The sequence below is a fragment of the Dermacentor silvarum genome, chromosome 2 (genome assembly GCF_013339745.2).
Source record: "Dermacentor silvarum isolate Dsil-2018 chromosome 2, BIME_Dsil_1.4, whole genome shotgun sequence".
NCBI classification, from domain to species: domain Eukaryota; kingdom Metazoa; phylum Arthropoda; class Arachnida; order Ixodida; family Ixodidae; genus Dermacentor; species Dermacentor silvarum.
This window is the reverse complement of record NC_051155.1, coordinates 48295605-48319673: the sequence shown is the minus strand read 5'-3', so window position 1 is coordinate 48319673 and position 24069 is coordinate 48295605. Positions and strand designations below refer to the sequence as shown.

Here is a 24069-nt window from a genome sequence, read left to right as displayed (position 1 = left end):
CACCGCTCCACGAGGTGGTTACTAAGCAACGCGCAGTGACGTCATCGCCAGGTGCAGTTTTTTGTTCGCACTAGGCGGCGTAACCAAGAGCTTAAACAGCTCCCCTGTTAAAAGGAATGAGGCACACCACACTACAGGCACAAAGCAACGAAGGTTACGCCGGGTCTCGTGGTGCACTGAGCTTGTTTTAGCATCTCTTTTCTGCGAATGCGCTTTCGAAGATCTGGACAAAAAATGTCACAGTTTCGCCCTAAGGGCGAAGCAATGAATGCGATAGCAACACAGCAATGTCATACGAAGTAAGGTGAGCGGCCTTGGTAGCAATATGAATTGTAGTAAACATGAGCTGATTAAGTAAGCAGGTGTGCTGCGGCGTAAGTAGACCGACATGAAGAGAGACTCGATGACCACGAGAAGGCGCGTGTGAAACGGTGGTGTTGAGGAGAAGCGCTTCTCGTGGGCAGCGCGTGCGAAGGGACACACCTGTAGCGCTGCACTGCCGATCCGGGCAGCATTGCATGTGTAGCGTGCGTTGGAAAATGTGGCCCGACTATTACTAACTGAATGAACAAGCGTGGTGTGAGCGCGCACAAACAAACACGAATAGATCACACTGAATGACTGCAGACAACGACTGTCAAAACGCTGGGAGCAAGCATACGCCGCGCAGCGGGCGAAGGTACGTGCGGTCTATCGCTTCAACGGAAACTGAGCGGCGAATGCACGGCGCATAAAGGTCAGAGCCGTGTGGAGATAAGAGACGGTGCGAGCGAGCGACGAGCGCGGTTGTTGGCAGAGTAGAAATGCGCCCCCCCCCCCCCCTCCCGCTCCCTCCGGCGCTGGCTTCCTGCTTCCTTGCTTGCGCGTGGGAGATTGAGTGCGTTCGCTCTCCGTGATAGCGCGCGTCCCCGCACGCTTCCGCTCGGGCATACGGCGCGCGGCGAAGATTTTATCTATAGGGAACCTCACGGCGACGGCGACGCCGACGGCAGAAATCCGGTTGAAGTGTCCATATAATTGCTATCGCAATAATAGCGCATAGCTTCTTCTCACCAATTAAAACAACGTCAACATTATAGCGGGAGGCCACTATTTCTTGCGATAGCAATTATGTGGACACTCCAAAGTTTACTTTGAAGTAGCGCTCGACCTGTCTGGTCTTCCTTCTTGTGTCCTCATGGGTTTCTTTTTAACGTCATAGAGTTAAGGGCCCCGTGTCGCAGAAAATCCGGTATCGGTATCCGTGTGGAAGCGCCGGCGTCGGGGGCTGAGAAAATCATGCCGAAACAACCCGGCCGCACAGGCCCTCCGCGTGGCGCAAGGCGTTAGTGAACAAAAATTTAATTTTTCAAAGCAAAATTTGTAGAAAAATGGTAAAGTACGACTTAACCAAAACCTACAGACATGATTGCGTCGCACTGTAATTTGTTCTTCTTCTTTTTATTTCTGGGGTTTTACGTGCCAAAACCAGTTCTGATTATGAGGCACGCCGTAGTGGAGGGCTCCGGAATAATTTGACCACCTGGGGTTCTTTAACGTGCACTACAACGCAAGCACACGGGCGTTTTTGCATTTCGCCTCCTTCGAAATGCGGCCGTCGGGGCCGGGATTCGATCCCGCGACCTCGTGCTCAGCAGCGCAACGCCTTAGCTGACTGAGCCACCCCGGCGGGTGCACTGTAATTTGAATGTACGAGAAAATATAATCCTGTTACGAGGAAACTGAAACACAAACCCCTCTTCCAGCGTTGCTACCATATCTACAGCGGCGCGCCCCGCCCCGGTATAGGTTACTTGAAAAAGTTGTCGCAGTTTCACCCGAAAGGCGAAGCATCAATTGCGATAGCAACTTAGTAGAGAGCTATACGTAGTAAGGATAGTAGTTTTATCCGCTGTACAAACTTGGACATGCAGCAGCACCGGCAACACACAGCACTGTTGTCGACGCCGTCGGCGTTTTGCGCGCGTTCGCACAAAATGCGTGCGGCGTTGGTGACTGTTGCCGGAGCCTCTGATATAAATAGGCACTTGGTGCCGCAGCTAAACGTCGCCTCCCTTCCCTCCCTGCCGTCCCCCCCACGTGTTTTCGCGCGACGGAAGATGTCGCGTTTGCTCTCTTTCTCTCTCTCTCTCTCTCTCTCTATATATATATATATATATATATATAAATATGGTGATTTTAAAGGAGGAAAGAGACGCTTAATTCTGCAGCCCTTCGAAAGCACGGCACAGAACACGCGTTTGTTCTCCGCCGTGCATTCGCTCCCCGTGAAAGCGCGCGTCCCTCGCGCCCTTTCCCTCGCACATACAGCGTCCGGCGCACGGCGACGATTTCATCGCCGTTAACGCCATACGGAACCTCACGGCGATGGCGACGGTGACGACGACGGCAGAAATTCTCTTTGAGTGTCTATATAATTGCTATCGCAATAAAAAGACCATCCAGATGGCGCTCGCCTCATTGGCAGCGTGAAGCCCCTTGATGTTGGAAAGTAGCGGCCCTCTTTGATCTACGCCGCGAACCCCTTGCCGGCGCTTTCAACTTCCTCTTTTTCTCCCCCTCTTTCGCGGAGCCAGCGCATCCGCCACGCTGAATGGCTGCGGCGCGTGATACTACCCTGCCAAGTGACCCAGACGTCACAACAAGGTTGCGAAACTTGCTTTCGTGCGCTTTTAGTTCCTCCCGCCAGCCATGCGCTTGCCAAGCGGTGGTCGCCCTGCATGCCGCTCCGAACGTGCGTTTCCTAAGTTTTTCTGTCTTTCCGTAAGAATCTGAGTATCGTTCTCCGTGGAAATGCCTTGCTGCTGCGCGTTTCAATGCAGCAGCAGGTCAGAGAAAGGACTAGCATTATTTTCTATCGCCCGAGAAGAACGGAATGTCGTGCGCCGGAAGCAGTGAATCCATAACATCGGGAGAACGGATTTCGCGCCTTCTATGCACGTCGTTCTTTGCGAGGTGTTATAGCTTTCCTTATATTTGTAGGTGAAGTTGCATGGAGATTTTGATGCTATTCAAAGCACCTATAACTGTGCATATAGTTTTTTCGTTTTTGTTTTTCAAAGTGAGTCACTTAACTTTTTTGTTGACTTTTCGTGCAGTGACAAATCTATTTTGCGTTGTCGCGCGTGCGATAGTTTTCACATGTGTGTAATTTATAACTTAATGCCTGTAACTCCTATTCTGTAATTGTGTGTGTGTGTGCGTGCGTGTGTATGTGTATGTGTGTGTGTATGTGAGTACATGTGCGCGTGTGTGTGCGCACGTGCCAAGGAGAAATATTTCGTAGTTAACGTGGCACTTTTTAAACGAACCAAGCATCGGTCCGGTCCGCAACATATTGCGGACCGCTATATACCTAGAGGGAAAACTGGCGCCGCTGCGCTGTGGTATCCATGGGAATTCCGGTATATTGTGACTTCCGATTGGCATCGTTCTTGGAGAGCCAGAACGCCTTGAAGACGCGCCTGGCTAGCACCGTTCCGTCTGTCACAATGATTCATTCCCTGCTAAAACAGCACGCAAAAAACTGCTTTAGCTTTATTGTTACTCAAAAACATGTTTTGTTTCATTATTAGGACATATTATTGGGTGTACAATTATATGAAGCGTAAAAAGTATCAGCTGGCCGCTAAAGTTGGAGCACAGACGACAAGATTCTTGCTCGCTTTGGAACAACTTGTCGCCTGTTCTTGCTTTTCTTCGCTTGATTTTGCATAGTAGGTGAGTAAACTTTATCGAGAGATGTAGTATGGGTGAATGAAAGCCTTTTATGTAGATTTTATTTTAAGAACGCATTATTTGTGTAGCCACATCCACGTTTCAGATGAATCCTCGTTCAAGGAGACGCCATGGGCGTCGAGACGAGTGGACGTCTCCGCATCGGCTCCGCCTTCTGATATGCTTTTTTCCGGTATACTGCCTGAAATCTTCCCTAATTTTATCACCAACGTTTTCGCTGAGTCTAGGGTAACACCCGGATACCGGTTTTGGCCCGGCCCACCCAGATTTTCTTCTTTTATTGCGATAGCAATTATGTGGACACTCCAAAGCAGATTTCTGCCGTCGGCGTCGCCGTCGCCGTGAGGTTCCGTATGACGTCAGTGGAGATGAAATCGTCGACGCGCGCCGAACGCTGTATGTGCGAGTGAAAGGGCGCGAGGGACGCGCGCTTTCACGGGGAGTGAACGCACGGCGGAGAACAAACGCGCGTTCTGCGCCGTGCTCGCTTAAGGGCTGCAGAAGTAGGCGTCTCTTTCCTCCTTTACAATCACCATATATGTAGAGCAAACGCGCCTTCTTCCGACGCGCGAGAGGCCATGGGGAAGGGGGGGGGGGGGAGGCGACGTTTAGCTGCGGCACTAAGTGCCTATTTATATCAGAGGCTCCGGCAACAGTCACCAACGCCGCACGCATTTTGAGCGAACGCGGGCAAAACGCCGACGGCGTCGACAACAGTTCTGCGTGTTGCCGGTGCTGCTGCATGTCCAAGGGTATACACCTGATAAAGCTACTATCATTACTCCATATAGTTCTCTACAAATTTGCTATCGCAATTGATACTTCGCCTTTCAGGTGAAACTGCGACAACTTTTTTTCGACCAACGTTTCGCCTCACTCGCTAGGCCTTGAGTAGGCTGAACACGACTACGTACTCCTGCGCCGGCGCGTCCCGCCGCGGCGCCGATATCATGCCTGAGGCCATGGTGGAGGGAGAACCAATCCCTCAAGAGGAAGCCAGCGCGCCTGGCTGGATCGAAGCAATTCGACGTCGAGCAACATCTTCAACTACTACCACCGGCAAGCCAGCCGGCGCCCGCATTGGCGCCCTGCGAACCGGAGCTGCGACGAGGGTTGCAGCCGCAAACCGGCTCCCCCCGCTGCCAACGGATCATCACCGTGTCATCGTCCACCACGGAGTTGGACTGAATGTGCGTAAGTGCAACAAGCTTAAGTTCTTACAAGCTCTACTATTCGCTGCACGACTCCTGCCAACGGCGGCAGAGGAAGATATCGTTTGCACTAACGACACGCAGAACATCTTTGTGATCAGCACGTCGAGCTTATAAACGGCCGAAGCGTACGCTAAAGTACGAGAAATTGTTCTCATGGAGCGAGCACATCCAGTATCAGCTTACGTAGTCGCCTCTGGCACCACCAGCCGAGGCGTAGTCCGAGGCGTCGACGCTGACCTTCCCGACTCAGAGCTACAACGCCTGTTCATCTCATCACACAGCCCCACGTTAATGGGGGTGCGACGAATCAAGGATACAACCACCATCATCCTTCTCTTCGACGGATTTAAAGTCCCCAACTATGTGCGCTGCGGTACGCTTCTGCTGCGTTGCACGCTCTACAAGCGACAGATCGACACCTGCCGCAACTGTGGCCGAGTCGGGCATCGACAAGACGTCTGCCCTACCCCATATGAGAAAGTCTGTGACCACTGCGGTATCAAACCCACCGGACCCGACCATGTGTGCGTGACACCCAAGCGCGCTGAGCGGCCAGGCCCATATTACGGGCGACCGCACATGCCGAAACCGCTATCAAACCCCTCACGTCGTTCGACGTCGACGCCGCCGCAGACGCCGCCGCCACAACAATCCAACAGACCCAAGGAGGCTCGGCCAAGCAACAGCCGACGCCCAAGCAACCAGCCCCGAGTCAACCGACGAAGCACCTGCCTACTACCACCAAGAGTCCTACTGCAACACCTACCTGGGCCGAGTCGCCGACCGAGTCGCCGGTAACGGTGAGACTCGCGGTTCCGTGCGGTCGGGTAACTTGCCACAGCATGAGAAACATGAGATTCAAGAGCTCAAACGCGAGCTAGCGTTTCTGCGCAAAGAAAACGCAGAATTCAAAGCACTTATTCGAAACCTGCAGCAGACGAGAGAACGCGTTGTCGAGGCACCGACGCCCGCCGCTCCGGCCGTTGAACCCGCCCCCACTACCTCGTCGAACGCCAATCGCGCCGCGAAGCGTCGCGCGGCCGAGGACCCGGCCGACGAGCCCATTACTATGTCCAACTTCATGGAGGCACAGACATTGCGGCAGACCGAGCTGCCGATATGACCCCACACACCCTCCAGTTCACCGAGCTCCACGCGCGGTTACAAATATTGGAAGGACAGCACGCGGCGGTTCGTGCGCCAACCCCTATGCAGTAATCATAGCTAACACAAGCAATCGTGTAATTTGGCAATGGAATTGCTTCAGCTTTCCCAAGCGGAAGGCAGCTTTGCAACAATTCATTTAATCTAGCGCCAATCGGCCTGCCGTAATTCTCTTACAAGAAACACTAACCCTCGACCCCGTTTCGCACCGAGGCGGACCATCGAGCGGGAACGCGAGGGATAGCGACGCTCATCTCCAAGAAGTACGCGTATGTTCGCCACGGGGTCCGCCCCGATCTCAAAGACGAACGCATTATGGTAGAGTTAATCCCAAACTCAAAGCTTAAACAGTCAGTCTTTATTCTCAACGTATATAGTACACCCAAAAACACGCAAACTACATTTCATGTCCTCTTTCAGCGCGCGAACAAAATTGCAGGGGACCACATGCTCACAATCGCGGGAGACTTTATAGCCACGCATCCAGACTTTGGGTACCGCGGCTCTTCCCGTAAGGGCCTGGTATCACAAATGCACACACATAGACTCACGCTCCTAATAGATCCCACTTCAGCCACACGGGTAGGTAACTCGGTCACGCGCGATAGCACCCCGGACCTCACGATGGTTAGGCATGCGGGACAACCCACGTGGACTAACCAAGGTGAGAATCTGGGCAGTGATCATTACATTATACAGACGATCGTAAACGTCTCTACAAACAAAATTAGACAGTTTCGCATTACGGACTGGGATCGTTTTCGAGAGCTCAGGAAACGCGGCGACACTCACTACGAAACCCTAGCAGAACTCCTCGCACGACTCAAAGAGGACCTTGCGAATTCGAATCAGGACGTTGAAACCGAACTGGAGGTCGAGCGCATGGATAGTCGGCTAGCACACCTGCTCGAAGCTAAAAAATCACTGCAAGCGAAATGGCGCACGCAAAAGCTCAATCGTAACCTTCGTAAAAAGATAGCTGAACTCAATCGTCAAATCGAGGCACATTGTCGTAATCTAGAGCGTCAACACTGGGACGAAGTGTGTAACTCGGTTGATGGTCAAATGAGAAATGGGGCCAAATGGAACCTGTTAAAACACTTACTAGGTGACAAACCATCGAAAGCATCCCAACAACTCACGATAGACAGGCTAATCCACAAACTAAAAATCTCGGGTAAGACCGACACTCAAATCACCGACGAGCTAGCTGCGCGTTACCTATCCCATCCTCATCCGATTACCCGCCTGCCCCGGACGCTACGGGGGAGAATCCACTAGGATCCCCCTTTACTTGCGCTGAGGTTAAGGCGGTCCTCTCCGAACTCAACTGCCGCTCGGCCCCGGGTCCCTACGGCATGCAGAATAAACTTCTTAAAAATTTCGCCGAGGAGGACATAGAACTTCTCACCGAGCACATTAACAAAATCTGGGAGACAGCTAGGTAACGTCCCGCCTGCATGGCGCGAGGCAACCGTCATACTTATCCCTAAGCCGGGTAAACCCTTAGCGCTAGGCTCACTTCGTCCCATCTCGCTCACGTCCTGCGTGGGTAAGGTGGCCGAACACGTAATCCTCAAGCGAGTCACGAAATTCGTAGAGGAGCGTCAGATTCTACCGATCAACCAAATTGGCTTTCGCCCGTTCATGTCCACGCAGGACGTAATGCTGATGCTGAAATACGAGCTCATGCATAAGATCACCAGAGACACTAGAGCCATCCTAGCGCTCGACCTCGAGAAGGCGTTCAACCGCGTGAACCACTCTCACATCCTCGACTCGATTAGACAGGCAGGATTAGGTAAGCGTTTCTACAACTACGTTAGTTCGTTGATACGCGACAGGACAGCTACAATACAACTCGGCTGGATGGGCTCGAAGCAGTTCAACCTGGGACCGAGGGGCACACCCCAAGGGGCCGTGATCTCTCCGTTCCTGTTCAACCTCTCCATGCGCGCTCTGTCGCGACAACTCTCACAGATCGAAGGCATCAGTCACGCCTTCTACGCAGACGATATCACCGTCTGGAGTACGAGCGGCACTGACGGCCATATCGAGGAGCGAGTGCAAGAAGTGGTCAACACGGTAGAAACGTTCTTACGGCAGGCCGGTCTCTCGCTATCGGCGGATAAATCAGAATTACTACTCTACCGCCCGAAATACAAGGCGCGCAGAGGCGCATACCGGAAATCAACGTCCTGACGGCGGATGGTACACCGATCCCCACGGTGGACCAAGTTCGCATTCTAGGCATGGTCATTCAAGCCAACAGCCATAACGATGCCAGTGTCACTCACATTTCCAAGAAGGCCGAAGCAATGGCTAAATTAATTAACAGAGTAGCTAACAAGCGCGGGGGACTGTCTGAGGAGAATCTCCGCAGACTGTTCCACGCGTTCCTCATGAGCCACATCAACTATGTGGCTCCTGCCCACCTGTGGCAAAAAGGAGATGTACGCCGTCTCGACGTGATCATCCGCCGGTGCGTTAAACAGGTGCTCGGGTTACCGGGCAGCACCCGCACGACCAAGCTCAACGAGCTAGGCATTCATAATACATTCAACGAAATCGTAGAAGCTCAAAAAGTCTCTCAAATTGTAAGGCTGTCTTCCACTGAAGCTGGGCGACGATTAGTAGCACACCTAGGGCTCCAATCTCCCGTAACCCAAGAAAGCTCGCGACAGCTCCCCGAAGAGCTGCGCTCAAAATTTACGGTATTCACGATACCCCCTAACATGCATCCCACACATAACGTGGGGAGACGTCAGGCACGGGCGCGAGCACTACTCAGTACCGCAGCCGCCATGGAGGATAACGTGGCCTTCGTAGACGCAGCGCAGTACGGATATGCGGACCACTTTGTCTCGGTAGTAACAACACTCAAAGGCGAACACTTGTCGTCTATGACTTTATTAAATTCAAACGCTGATGGTGCCGAGCAGGTCGCTGTGGCACTAGCTCTCGCTGCCACCGACCGCACCGCCATTTACACAGATTCGCGCGCAACCGCACGGGCCTTCATGACGGGCTCGGTTTGTCGGGAAGCCGCGCGCGTTCTCTGTGCTGCCAATTGGTCAGAAAAAAAGCAAATCATCTGGTTCCCGGCACACGTTGGCCGACACGTACACGGAACCATCCTTAATGCCAACGAGTTGGCTCATTCCCGGGCGCGAGGTTTCACATTCCACGCCGGGGAGAACCATTTAGTTCTTAACCAATTAGTTAATTTTCAACACTAAAATATTAGCTAGGCCCGAGCACACGTCCTCTCAAATCTGTGACTTCGTGGCCAGCTGGTGCGGGAACTTCGAGGCGGCGTCAGCACCGGCCTTTCATCATTTTCTCTTTAGCGTCCCTTTAAATTACAGAAATTAAGTTAAGACAGCAAAATAATTACGAGAAATATGGAGACGAACAGGCAGAAAGAATATGCACGCTAAGAAAGGTCTTCGTATCGAACAATGGCCATCGCATAATTACAAGCGTCGCCAGAGCCTAATCTGAAGGAGGAAACCACCATCCACAGAAAGCTAAGGAACTGCTTGTTTTCCGCCAGAGACGTGACTCCGTCAGTACTTCAGTGTGCTTATAGCCGCTTTCTCACGCGACCTAGCAGCAAAAATGCCTGTACAGGGAACCTAGGTCCTATGAAACAAAACAACAGGATTTTCCTCCTCCTCCAGAGAGATGCCAGGTAACGCTGCAACCAGTTAATGCCAGTGTCAGCTGAGGACTTCGAAGAGCTTGCACGTTGGACGAGCCTAGTAAGTAACAATTGACGTTGTCGAGCACCTTCCGCAATTTAGCTTCTATGATTAACATTACCCTTTATTAAATTTTTTTCACTGCGCCTTACTTCTTGCAAAATCACTTCTGGCTATGACTTTATTACTTCACTGAGCTGTGGCAACAATCCTTATGATTCAATAATAAGCATAAAACTTATACGTTTGTCAGATAAGTTTGCCCTGTTTCTAGATTTCTTATTTCTCGCTCTGGAGAAAGTTCGCTTACAAAGGTAGGTATAGTGCTGAAAGTTGACGTGTACCCCTGGCCAATGGCCTTAACTTTCAGAAATCTCCACAGTCTAGTAATTCATAGACAGTGGTATGATTTTATCAATTCTGCTTGTACTTCAAGGTTTCGTTTGGTTGCTGTTCAGTTACTTCTAGTTGAACAGGCATCCACATCAACGGCATTCACATCGAAGTGCAAGAGATTGTGAAACATTTGTCAACTCATTCCTGGCATCAAATTGAGTGAATCGCTCGCAAAATTGTGTAGGCAGATCGCCGAAGAAGCAAACATTTATTGACGGTATTGCTTTCATTTTAACGGATAATTTAACCTTCTGAAGCACTTAGTTTAAAGGAATGCTGAAATATTATTTTCATTCTTCTATGGAATAGTCCGTCGATTTCTTGGCCAAGCCTCCGTAGCGCGTAGGAGCCCCATGTTCGATAGACGACAACAGCAGCAGTAACAGCCACCCTAGTCTGGGTCGTCCGATGTGCAGTAGGTCACATAGGGCCGTAGGTCGGCAAACTCACTCATGAGTCGACACACTCAGACTCACACCGAACCGTGAGTCTGAGTATGAGTGAGCCCAGCTGAGTAGAATTTTGGTGAGACTGAGTCCCAGTGAGCCCTAAGCCAAAATTATATTTCGAGACTGAATCATCGTCATTAGCCTATCTTTATGAGTACTCTAGGACGAAGGCCCCTGCCAGGAATCTCTATTTACTCTCTTGTGCTAGCTGATTTCAACTTGTGCCTGAAAATTTACTACTAATTTCATCACCTCACCTAATTTTCATTACTCATCATCACCCACATGACGCCATCATAAACCCACAGCCAAGGGAAGAGCAGTGCAGTTGAGGACGGCAGAAAATTAGGTGGGGTGGGCATAACTAAGTTGTGTTTGTTTTCCGAAAACATTGCTAAAGTTGCCGTGACGGCGCCAACACGATGCGCCGAGCAGCATACATTGTACGAGTGTTACATTTTTTTTTTTTTATGGTAAAAAAGTGTAATGTTAATGTTTTGTTTAAAAAGTAAGTGGAACAGATCATTTTTTTACGGCGAGTTTGATGACGCAAATCTCCAAACTGGTGCTATAGTGAAAATTAATTCCAAGTGGATATACCTAGCAAGCTCACCGGCTACAATTCGTAAATTGCCATATGTGCCGCAATGTATTTATTTAAAATGTTAATTCGTGAAGTTGGGGTTAATTAGTAGGTATGTGTTTCGATTTCTCCGTAAGTAATGTCCGCCTCTGCGAATAATCCAGCTCAAAGACTAGAACTATGTTATCCACAAAAGGCCATTTGTAAATATCTCGTAAAACTTAGAAATGATCACCCCGCATAAAACATATCATCAACAATTACGTGCCAACCATAAGGTAGATTATTAATAGTATTAAAGTTGCTAATCATCTATGAAGGATAAATGCGCGCCATTTTTTTTAAATGGTGCATTTCATTTTAACGATATGAGCGTGCTAGAGATAGAAACATAGATCAAAACATACATGCATGCATACATACATACATACATACATACATACATACATACATACATACATACATACATACATACATACATACATACATACATACATACATACATACATACATACATACATACATACATACATACATACATACATACATACATACATACATACATACATACATACATACATACATACATACATACATACATACATACATACATACATACATACATACATACATACATACATACATACATACATACATACATACATAGATGAATGGATAGCCTCGGGAAGGTGTGTGAGATGCCCTATGAATGCTAACGCATTAAAATGAAGTCTGGGATACCTTAGTACACAAGAAGTCTACCACTATAGCAGGTCCGGACGGCATCTTAAAAGGATTTTATGTAGCCTTCTCCGTCGTTTAAGGCGGCACACTTACGAACTTGGTCAACCGATTCATAGTTGATGGACCAAAACCAAGCTGTTTCTGCAAGGGACGGGTAATTATGCTTCTGAAGGAGGGCATTGATTCTGCCGAGCCATGGTCGTGGAGGTCCATCACCACCACAGAGAACAAGCTCATCGCTGTGATTCATGCCCTGCGACTTGGCGCCCTTGTAAGATCACGTTTCTCCCATGCAAACGTGCGCGGTACCGGTTCGATGCGTATTTGCAACACTTAGTCCGAGACCTCTTCTCCTACGTCAAGTAGAAGAATGCCGCGTGGGTCTTCGTGTCATTGAACCAAGCAAAAAAAGATGTCGCAGTTTCGCTCGAAAGACGAAGCATCGATGGCGATAGCAAATTAGTGGACGAAGTAAGGATAGTCGGTTTAGCAGCTGTATAAACTTGTAAACATAGGCATACTAACTATATGAACAAGCCTGGTGTCACGCGCCCAAGCGCAAACACGAACGCATATCACTCGATGACCACGGAAACTCGCTGTCAAAACGCTGGAATGAGTAAGCGCGGTAGCAGCAGCGAGCGAATTGACCTTCGTGCTGACGCTCGTATCAACGCGAACAAAGCCACGAAAACACAGCGCGGGGCGGACTCTGTCCCCACCGCAGATGGCTTTCAAAATACAGCGGCCCAGACATAGAAAGCCCCTCACCCCCTGCTCCCTACCCTCCCCACGGAGCCTTGCTGCCTAGGCGGGGCGCCCGTGGCCGATCAGGCTGCCCGAATAGGCTGCCCGAAAGCCTTCGATAGAGTGGAGCGCGAATACCTATACAGTGTCTTGCGAATATTTGGTCTTCCTGAGCCTTACGGTACGCTGCATAGAACTACTATACAGATAATTGAGCTGCCGACTGTTCAACAACAACACGGAAACTGAAATCTTTAGATTGACCCTTGACCCATTCTCAAGAAACGTGGCTAGCTGCCAGAACATTCCAGACTTTCCAATGAGACTGCTGGGAGCTTTAGTATCGCTGCGTACGCAGACGACATTTCGTTTTACTTACAAAATCAATCTAGCTTCCGCCACTTTCTGGACCTGTTTAAGGAGTAAGCCACGTTATCAAGAGACTTCCAAAACACGGCCAAGAGCAAAGCCATTCGTCCTGGCAACTTTTGCGACATTTTACCTGGCTATATTTAATGCGTAGAAGCTGTGGAAGTTCTCAGCGTCTACTTTGAACACAGCGGTGTTGCGAAGAGTAATTGATAGGACGCAGCGCAACAAGCCACACAAGTGTTCGTGAACGCCGCACTATTTAAACGGTCGCCTACCGTGACAGTAACCTTTGCCAAAACAAAAGCGTGCGCATCCGCCTCCTATGTCGCGCACACAGTTTCACGAAGATTTGCCAGCAGTGTCGCCTCGTTGATTGGGGTGTTCCTCTTGGACGACAAACCATCGAAAACTAAACAGAAGTTTTTGAAGCTACCGACAAGTTGTATAGGGTTCAGCCTGCCAATGTCCCGTCATTTACGAAGGCTTTAGCTGCGAAAGATACGAGAAAACTGTTTCGTGACACTGAGAACCCAGGCCGTAGCTTTTTGATGTACTGGTGCGGAACTTGGCGATCGGCATTTACATCAGAAGAAGACAGAAGAAGTATAATGATTTGAAAATGTAGAGAGGTCGACCGGAAAATGGAACATCTGACCTGCTACTCTACGTAAGGGAAGGGGAAGAGGGGAAGAAAGAGGGTTACAATGGGGGATGACAATAGGAGGAACGAGGTGAAAGGACACATTGCATAAATATTATCACAATCGTGAGTCCAGGCCCGTGTCGCCTAAGAAGCGTGAAATAGCACGCATTGTCTCTATCATCTGCCAACTCTGTGGCCATGCGCCCAGCAAGAGGTCTTTCGACAGTGGTCCATTGTATAAATGCCTCAAGGTAGCTGCCAGTGTCAGTCTTGCGCGCGCATACTCAGGGCACACCACGAACACATGGTCTATAGTCTCTATAACACCACACACTGAACAGTCCGGGGAGTCTGTCCGTCCAATGATGTGCAAGTATTTGCGCGTGAAAGCGACGCCTGATCGCAGTCTGTGTATCAGGCATGTATGAGGGCGTGGAATTCCACGCAGAACAGGAAATTGCATATCGGGATCGAGCCTTTTAAGGCGGACGTGACAAGCGTCTGGTTGGGCTCAGTATGTTTTCGTCGAACTCCTCATTAATTTCGACAGAAGGCATGTGATGTCCGGTCTAGAGAACGGCACTACAGTTCGCAGGCCATTGCTGAGGGCGCGCTTTCCTTCAGCATCGGCCATCTCATTACCAATGAGCCCACAGTGTCCCGGGATCCATTGGAACACTATGCGGTGGTGTTTTTCTTGAGTAGCTTTTCTTGAAAGTAGCTCGGTGATCTGTAGTGCCAGAACTTGATATGTGGTGTGGCGCAGGTAGCATCCCAAAATTTGCAGCGCGGATTTTGAGTCCGTGAAAATGCACCATTCTTGAGGTCTTTCCCCGCATATGTGGCGAATCGCTTCCCGAATAGCCACAAGCTCTGCAGCGGTTGATGTTGAATTGTGATCTAGAATGAAACCTCGAGTCATCTGCTGGGCTGGTATCACCACAGCTGCTGTCGATGCATTTGGTGACGCGGACCCGTCTGTGTAAACATGAACATAGGTCTGGTATTCTGACCAGATGTATGCCAGAGAAAGTTGTTGTAGCCTGCTAACGGGAACTAATGATTTCTTTAGTATGCCGGGGACGTGCACACATACCGAAGGTTGAACCATCACCCACGGTGGTTTGACGGGGTGATATGGAAGGGCATAGCCTGATGTTATGTGTACATCAGAAGTGTATTGGTGACCGCAAGCAAAACATCCGCACGCCTCTTAGAAGGCAGTAACCGAGCTGAAATGATCCGTTGACGCCGGCGTGCGAGAAGGGAACTTTGGAAGGATTTTGCCCGCACGAATTAGTGAAATGCTGATCGAACATGCATTACCAACGAAGAAAAAAAAAACACCGCCCAAGCAAGCACTCCGTACAGATGGTTAACCAGCGAAGCTGAAACGTGCGGCTCCGGTGTTTAGCAGTTGGTTAATCCCGACGCTGTATTGAAGCGTTTCTCAATTATTGGTTACATGTTTGTGTTTCTAGTGGAACGCAAGCGCCAATGGCGGGCGGATGCTGCTAACCACGACGCCGAGCTAACTCTAAATATCGAGCACATGCGACAACGGCGAACCGAGGAGCCGGCGTTGCGAGCAGAGCAGGTACGACGCAGAGAGTGACGTCACTAACGGCGCTGCCAATGGCGCGCGCGCTTGGGTGGGACGTAGAGAACGACGCAACTGACGGCGCAGCCAATGGAGACGTTTAGAGAAACATGGGACGACCGGTTTTCGTTTCGCCTAGCCATATGCAGCTTTCGCTGTAAAAAAAAGATTCCGGCCAAACAACACGTGGCGTAAGAATCGCAACACGTGGCGCAAGAATCATGTATCAGAACAGGTACGACAATTTGATTGGCTATGATGGTGGGTATCTACCCTTCCAGCAGTGATTGTTGCGGTGGGGACTAATTCCAGACAGTCTCTGCCCCCTACTGTGGCAAAATAGAAAAATAATGGCAGATGCTCCCCACTGGGGTACTGTCTTATAGTGCATCGCATTCTTTGTAATCATTACTTATAAAGCCTATAATTTACTCTTGAAACCAAGGCTGCCGTACTTTAAGAGATAAGCAACTGCAAAGAATGCCACGCACGCTGTGCCGATCTCGTCAGTAAATGCATTTTTGTTACCAATCTTGTGTTTGGTAAATGAAACAATTGTTGCCATAGTTCTTTCTTTTTCTCGCATAATTTGCCCGCCGCCCCCCGCTCTTCTTCCCTCCAACACGTACCCTTCAGAAGCTCCTCCCTGCTGCTGCAGACGCAATTATGGCTGCTTGCATTATCCACGGGTTCCTTCAACGTGCGTGCTCTCGCTTGCGTTCTAACTGCGCCTTGGTAATGACAAGTTGAAATGCGCCAAACATTTCAACGCGCTCGCTTCTCACGATAAATTCATAAGGGTCTCCTATGTCGCTTGTTTGATGCATGCGTCCATGGCGTAATGGTCTCAATATTAGGGAACCTACATGCAAGCGCAAGACAGCGCTTGTATGTAGGCTCTCTATTCAATATAGCTGTATTAGACGTCGTGTGTTCGAATGCTGCCGTCGGGAAATTTTAATGGTCGTTCTTTAATTATTTACGAAACACTACTTTATCCATACTGCCAAGTTTACAAAGACACGAAGCTGTTTGAAGCCAGAAGAACGAAGTTAGGCAACTGTATGCATTAGTCGTATTAACCACCACTCCCATGCTGGCTGACAAAATATGGCGTCGAAGGTTCGTGTGCCCACAACTAGGTGGCGGTGAGCGCACAGCAGTTTTTTAAGCAGTTTATTCACATAAATTCACCTATTCAATCCTCCATGGCGTTACGGGTTTTTTTTTTTTATATATACGGAACGGAAGGACGAACCGAACACAGCAGCAAATGATCCCGGGCACCTACCAAAGAATGTTACGCATTAAGAACTCGTCACACGCTCGTCATGTGTAGCCATGCACAAAAGGCATGTGTGGTGCGTGGTGAGGCACTCATTCGGCGTCCGGGTTCGTTCCTGCGGTCGTTGCAAACGCAATCTTTTCGCGCAACTGGTTTTATTGCGATAGCAGTTATATGGACACTTCAGGCACATTTCTGCCTTCGCCGTGGGCAGCACGCACGTGGACGTCGCCGTTGGTACCGCATAAAGCCCAAGGGCGATAAGATCGTCGCCGCGCGCAGTATGCTGTATGTGCTAGCTAGGGAGCCTACATGCGAGCGCTGTTTTAGGGTGGTTTGACCGCTATTTACTGCCATATTTGGTAAGTAGCCATTTTGATTCCCAATCTCACTAGAAGTCGCGGCGCATTCCTGCCTTTTTTTCACGCTCTGATGCATCCATGTTGGCACGCGATCGATTAAAGTTCTTTAGTTTTGCACCAATGCACACGCGAAACCTGCATACATCTTTAATATACTGGTTGCCTTTTCCTTCTATTTTGACCCATCAAACTTATTTTTTTCTATCGCATGTCGTGCGGCACATATAAAGCAACAAGTTATAAGGCATGGTGGCATGCTCGTGGTAGTATTATCTCAAGCCAAGAATGTGAACTGCATTAAGCATTGTCCTTGCCTTCCACTTGTACGTAATATATAAAGGGTGTTTTTCGAAGTGGGCTGTAATAAAGACTGTGCTTACTAGCCTACTTAACTAAAACTTAGACGCGCCTTGTACTGCGCTCAGACTTCATATATGTCTCTAAATACTGAAGCCAAGGTTTTTATTTTTTTAATATGAATTAGTTTCACGTCACCAAGGGTTGCGGGAAACGTGGTCTGTCGGCTGGTCTTTCGCCATTTCGAGTCCCACATCCTATAATTTGTCGAAAAGTTTAACCCGCCAGTTTAGCTGGCGGTGGCAAGTACCCTTAAAAGGATGTAACCCCTTAAAACAGCACTCGCATGTATGCTCCCTACTGAGAGTGTAAGCGTGCGAGGATGAGACGGCGATCGCGGCTCAATCTCGCGCACGCAAGCTGTGGGGGGGGGGGGGGGGGGGGGGGCGACATGGAATAGCGCCGTCTTCCAGTCGCGCGCAACGCTCCAAAGGCAGGGTAGGGAGGGGGAGGGGTGCATAAAGCCCGAGCGCCGCTAACTCACTGGCACGACGACCACGACGCTGAGTCATCGTCACTCTGAAGCCATATTATGCAGTCATCTTTAACGCGATAGCGTTTAGGGCCCCGTGTCGCAGAAAATCCGGCGTCGGCAACCAGCGTGTGATCGCAGGTGGTGTAGAAAATCATCCAACCACATCGACCGCGCAGGCCCTCCACATGGTGCAAGGTTTTGGGGAACAAAAATTTAATTTCTCACAGTGAAATCCGTCAGAGAAATGGTAAAGTACGACTTTACCATTCGGCGTCGTATTCGCCGTCAGATTGTTTACCGATCGGCGTCGGATTGTGTAGTAACCGGCTGCGACAGGCAGCAGCACAACGAGACGCTAGCTGGTGGTGGAACAACATTTATTGAAGGCAGCGCTGCAATATATATATATATATATATATATATATATATATATATATATATATATATATATATATATATATATTGCAGTGGTGAAAGGGTTTAGGAAAGGGAACGCCGCCGATAACTCGGCGCAGGAGCTGGAGGGTGGAAAGGGGTACACGAACGATAGGGTGAAAAAAGCGTGCGCGCGCACAGCTGGCTTGGCTGGTGCGCAGCAACGTCAACAGACAATATAACAGATTGTAATTTTAATGTACGAGAAAACCTAATTCTGCTACGAGGAAACTCAAACACAAACCCCTTTTCCAGCATTTCTACCAAACCTGCGCGCGTCGGGGCAATAGCAAACAATTAATAAAATAATTAAAAAGGTGCTAGGACCTTCACATTTTAATATGACCACTTATATTGCCCCTGGAAAAACATATTTCCAGCAATGCATTTGAGTTTAAAAGTGAAGCCGACTTTAAGGGGCTTTAAGCTTGGTCTTTGTAAGCTGGCTTTTCCACATTCAGTGTTGCAGTCAATGAAGGCTACTTGCCGTATGGGAACGATTCGATGCGAACGGGTCCCGATAACGCTGTCGCGTTCTACTCTTAAAAGCGAAGCTTAAGCGTCCTTCAATTTTTTGCAAGTCATCTTTTATACACCCAACTCGGGCCATGACTCATCACTTTTTTGCTGAGTCATCACTCGAAAGCACAATTTGCAGTCATTTTTGAAAGTCATAAGTCATCATGTTTTTTTGCAAGTCACCCTTCCTATGATTCGTGAAACTCGAACCGTGACTCTGGACATTTTTTTGCTGAGTAACTCTTACTTGGACCCTCAAATCTCACATATATTTTTGCATATCACTCCGCCACCCCATTATCCGTCGATTCACTCTTAATTCACACTTGATTCCGTCTTGATTTACCCTATCACTGCTTGTTTCACCTTCATTCACTCTATCCATCTCGGTTTTACTTCCATCTCAGTTGCTTTGCCATTTTACTCCAAATTTCCACTTTTCATCATTCTTGATTCACCCCTTATCACCACTTGATTCACCTTCATTCACTCTTAATTCATTCTCATTTACTCTTCATTATCTTAGCTCCGCCTTGGTCAGGTGCTCCGCAGCCGATGGGGATTGAGGGCAATGGGTAAATTGTAGGAGCCATTATTAGGGAGGTAGCGGCCGAATACTGCGTCAGGGAGGCCAATTCCTGTTCTGGTGAGGGAGTGACTGATGAAGCTTAGTGGGCCTTCCTAGTTTGGTTGCACCTGCACTAGTATAGTATCACTAGCTCTTGGCGATATTTTTTGCCGGTGTCAGGCGCCACTCCATGCCTCAAAATGAATGAATAAAATTGGGCCGGAGTGCATATGGCAGGCATTACCAAATCCTGACTGGGAGATTACCAGTGTCGTTGAAAAGAAAAGTGTACAATCATTAAATTGGAGACAGCCGATATTCTAGTTGGCATTAAGCGGAAACAGAGGAGCTGGGCAGGCCATGTAATGCGTACGATGGATAACCGGTGGACCATTACGATTACAGAATGGATACCAGGAGAAGGGAAGCGCAGACAAGGACGACAGAAAACTAGGTGGAGTGATGAATTTGGGAAATTCGCAGGCGCTAGTTGGAATCATCTAGCGCAAGACAGGGGTAAGTGCAGATCGCAGGTATATCGGCCTTCGTCCTGCAGTGGACATAAATATAGGCTGCTGCTGATGATGACCTTAGCTCACTGTCTCATCATAACGTTTCGTTTGACTCCTATCACCCAACTAAGCCCCTTTAATTCACCAACAATTCACTCTTAATTCCCCGTCAATTCACTCTTAATTCCCCTCATTCACCTCTCTGTATATCAATTTAATCATTACTATTACCTTTATAACCATACTTAAACCCATCACTATCATTAATTCTCGGTTCTTGGCCACTTCTCGGCTTTTTCGGCCCATTTTCCCGTTTTATCATGCTAATTATCATAATTTATTTATTAACTATTATGATCATTTATCGATATTTATATTCGCCATGTAATTGCATATTGATTGATATATAATGTTATAGAGTTAGTAATGATGCAATTGAGTTATCGATTTTTTAACAACGAAGCTGTTTAAGCCGGTAGTTGCGCGATAGGTCTGCGGAGAAAACCCTCAACCTGGCGATGAAGTCACATGCGTCGCCTAGCAACGCCGAGCCTCGAAACAGATGCGGAAGACGAGCCATGACGTGATCGCGCGCGCCGACTCGCTTCGCCTTAGCCAACACCACCTAGATAGCGCAAGGCCTGTTCACTCCGATCCATGACGTCCTGCTACTTGGCCCGACTGTCATAGAATCTAATGGGGATGCTCCCGAGTAAGCAAGAGCGATTTTGACGTCACCGCTTTCGTCACACCAGCCTTGGTAATGGAAATTTCGGGCCAGGTAGCATGACATCATGGATCGGAGTGAACAGGCCTTGTGCTATCTAGGTGGTGTTGGCTAAGGCGAAGCGAACAGGCCTTGTGGTGTTGCCTTAGCTCTGCCTAGCCATGACGTCAGCATGCCGTGCGGATTGGTCGCCGCAGCTGTGCAGAGTCGGAGCTAAGCCGCGACGTCAGCGTCCCACGGGGCATATATAGCTCCGCGTCGCCTCCGCGTCACCATCGCTGCAGAAGGGAATAGGGCGACCGAACAGGATCGTCATTCTCGAGGAAGAAGAAGCGCGGAGCGAAAGACAGCGCGCCGCTGCTCGAGAGCGGATGAGACGACCTCGCACCGATCCAGAGTATCGCGCCGGCGAAGCGGCGACTAAACGACAGCGAATGGCAAAGATCCAGATTTTAGAGCCCGTCTGGTTGCTCAAACGAGCAAGCAACCAGAAGCAAAACGATCCGGTCCTGCGAGTCCTTGATAATTTCCAGCGGCAAGTTCGGAAAGCCATGGAAGGTGCCTACGGACGGTTTGCCCTCGAGTTTTTGAACAGTGAGTTTGGACACAGTTTCCGAGTGTGCGATAGACTGTGGTTCGACACGAACTTGTTACGCTTAGCTTAGTGCACGACTTCGAAAAGCAAGAGACTGCGTTGCGGATCGTACGAGAAGCGTTTCCCGACGAAGCTAGGTGGGGCCGCCAGCTTCGCTGTTTGCCCAGTCTTCGCGCCACTACTGCGAAACTGCCCCAATATTTTGTGCGTATTTTATTGCGATAGCAATTATATGGACACTCAATGCGGATTTCTGCCGTCGCCGTCGCCGAAAGGTTCCGTATAAAGTCCAAGGGCGATAAAATCGTCGCCGCGAGCCGTATGCTGTATGTGCGAGGGAGGCACATGCAGCGCGCGGGTGACACGCGCTTTCACGGAGAGCAAACGCGACTTCTCGGTCGCGCGAAAGGCCTTGGGGGGAATGGAAGCGAATGAGGTGAGGCGCCGTTGTGCTCCGAAATCCTAAAGGCACAGTTGGTTCCGGACCTGAACCAACTGCGCATTTAGCGAGTCGGCGCAAGGGGATCTGGCGATTCCATCTCGCGCGCGAAATGAGGAAAGTGGGGAGGCAGCGCGGGAGGGAGGAGGTGAGGCTTCTACCGCTTCTACTCTGCCAACAACTGTGCACTTCTACTTAGCGCTGCTGCGAGCGGTCGTGCGCACCGTATCTTGAAAGCGATCTGCACACAGCTCCTACCTTTGTATGCGCTGTGCTTTCGCCCCTCAGTTTCCGTTGAAGCGATAGACTGCACGAATTTTCGCTCGCGGCTGTCGCCGCGCTTGCTCACGCCAGCGTTTTGACAGCGGTAGTCTGCCGTCATCGAGTGTGATCTATTCATGTTTGCTTGTGTGCGCTGACACCATGCTTGTTAATTCATTTATAAGCGAATGTGTCCAAGTTTGTACAGCCGATAAAACTACTATCCTTACTACGCATAGCTCTCTACTAATTTGCTATCGCAATTGATGCTTCGCCTTTACGGCAAAACTGCGACATTTAAGCGAAGCTCTATAGGCTCACAAGTGTCGCGGTGGTGGTGGCGGCGGCGGTATCACGCTGAAAAGTGGGCCGATCTTGCCGATAGCAGAGAAAGGGTCCAAGCTCAATGGCACATACCAGAGACAAAAAAGGGAGAAAGAGAGAAAGACCGAGAGATAGAGTGAGAAAGAGGCAGAAATATAGAACATCACCACGAAGGTCAGACAAAGAGAGAAAGAGCGAGAGAAAGAAATAAGGAGAGAGAGCGAGAAAGAAAAAGATAGAGATAAGAAAGATAGAGAGAGAGAGCAAGAAATATATAGGGAAAGAAAGACCGAGAGAAAAGAGAGTGAGAGAAAGAGAGAAATATACAAAATCCCCACGAAGGTCAAAGAAAGAGAGAGAGAGAAAGAGAGATAAAGAAGAAAATAAAGAGAGAAAGAAAGATCGAGAGAGAGAAAGAGAAAAAGATAGAGAAAGAAAGAGAGAGAAAGAAAATCAACACGAAGGTCATATAGAAAAACAGAGTGGAAGAGATATAGAAAGAAAGAAAGAAAGAGAGAGAAGAAAGATAGATAGAGAGAGAGAGAGAAATAAAGAAGATCACCACGAAGGTCAGATACAAACAAGCTTCGCTTACCGCCATTTTCTCGACAGGGGAAGGGCTGGTCATTTTTAACCGATTTTTGTCCGATTTTCGGCTCCACTTTTTCAGGGTCAGCTCAAAACGAGACCTATAAGGCTTTCGCCTTAAAAGTATTGGTTCGGTTTGGGTTCGTGTTCAGCGCGCTCCGATTTGTTCGCTTCACTTACGATTCGGATACATAAAAATTTTATTATAACGGTTTGCGAACCGCTTCAGCACGGTAAAGAAGCAAAATCCCGCAGAGTGTTATCAACTTGTCGGTATGGCGCATGCGCAGGCTTTGTCAGCAGGTGGAAGAAATGGTCTTTCGGGCACAAGAGAGACACAAATCATTTTTTATCACGTAGACATCAATGTAGTTTAATGTTGTACAGCTTCAGCAGCCATACACATAGAGATGGTCATCTCAGGCAGTGTCGTCACAAGATAATACGGCACGCCGTGTGGTGCCCCAACGTGTCCTGCCTCTTCCCCGTGTTTTCTATTATTGCGTTAGCAATTAAATGGACACTCCAGGAGCATTTCTGCCGTCGCCATCACCGTGATGTTCTGTATAAAGTCCAAACTCGATAAAATCGTTGCCGCGCGCCGTACGCTGTATGCGCGAGTGAAAGCTCGCGAATGTCAGCCGTCGATTGCGGCTCAATCTCGCGCATGCGAGGGAGCAAGGCCGGCCGGAAGCGCGCCGTCTTCTTGCGCGCGAGAAGCACGGGGAAGGGGGTGGGGGAGACGACGGAGAGGCTGAGGGGCGTTCTCCGGCGACTGCTGCTTACGGCGCGCGGTCGCGCGAGCGCTAGAGATGGGTTGCTTGGAGCGAGCCGGATCTTGTGAGCGGCTCTTTTTAAAGAGCGAGTGAGCGGTGGTTCAGTAAAAATGAGCGGCGGTTCTTCTGGAGAAAGGGAGCCGGTTCTCTCGCGTTCAGATAGCCGTGCCGATGCGTTCCGTCAGAGCCGTGTCTTCTGCTGGGTGCGACTTCCGCGCCATCTATTAATGGTACGAGAAAGCAACTGCCCTCCCACCCTTCCTCGCAATAGTCGCCTTCACCTCCTCGCCTTCGGCTGAAGAACGAAAGAACCGCCACTCACCACAGCTCCCTTGCTCTTCAAAAGAGCGGCTCAAAAGATCCGGCTCGTTCCTGAGCGCCGCTCTATTCGCCACGGCTCCCTCGCTCTTCAAAAGACCCGGCTCGCTCCTGAGCGCTCAGGAGCGGGCCGCTTTTTGAAGAGCGAGGGAGCAGTGGTTCAGTAAGTGAGCG

The 24069-nt window shown here is 49.4% G+C and overlaps 1 protein-coding gene across 1 annotated transcript in view; it reads left to right on the top strand.

Annotated features, from left to right (window-relative positions):
* Positions 1–9823: 9823 nt before the first annotated feature.
* LOC125943413 (uncharacterized) overlaps positions 9824–24069 on the top strand; it is a 41282-nt gene continuing 27036 nt past the window's right edge. Inside the window, exon 1 of the mRNA XM_049662709.1 lies at positions 9824–9880. The gene's annotated coding sequence lies outside the window, so the exon portion shown is untranslated. The remainder of the gene's footprint in view (positions 9881–24069) is intronic.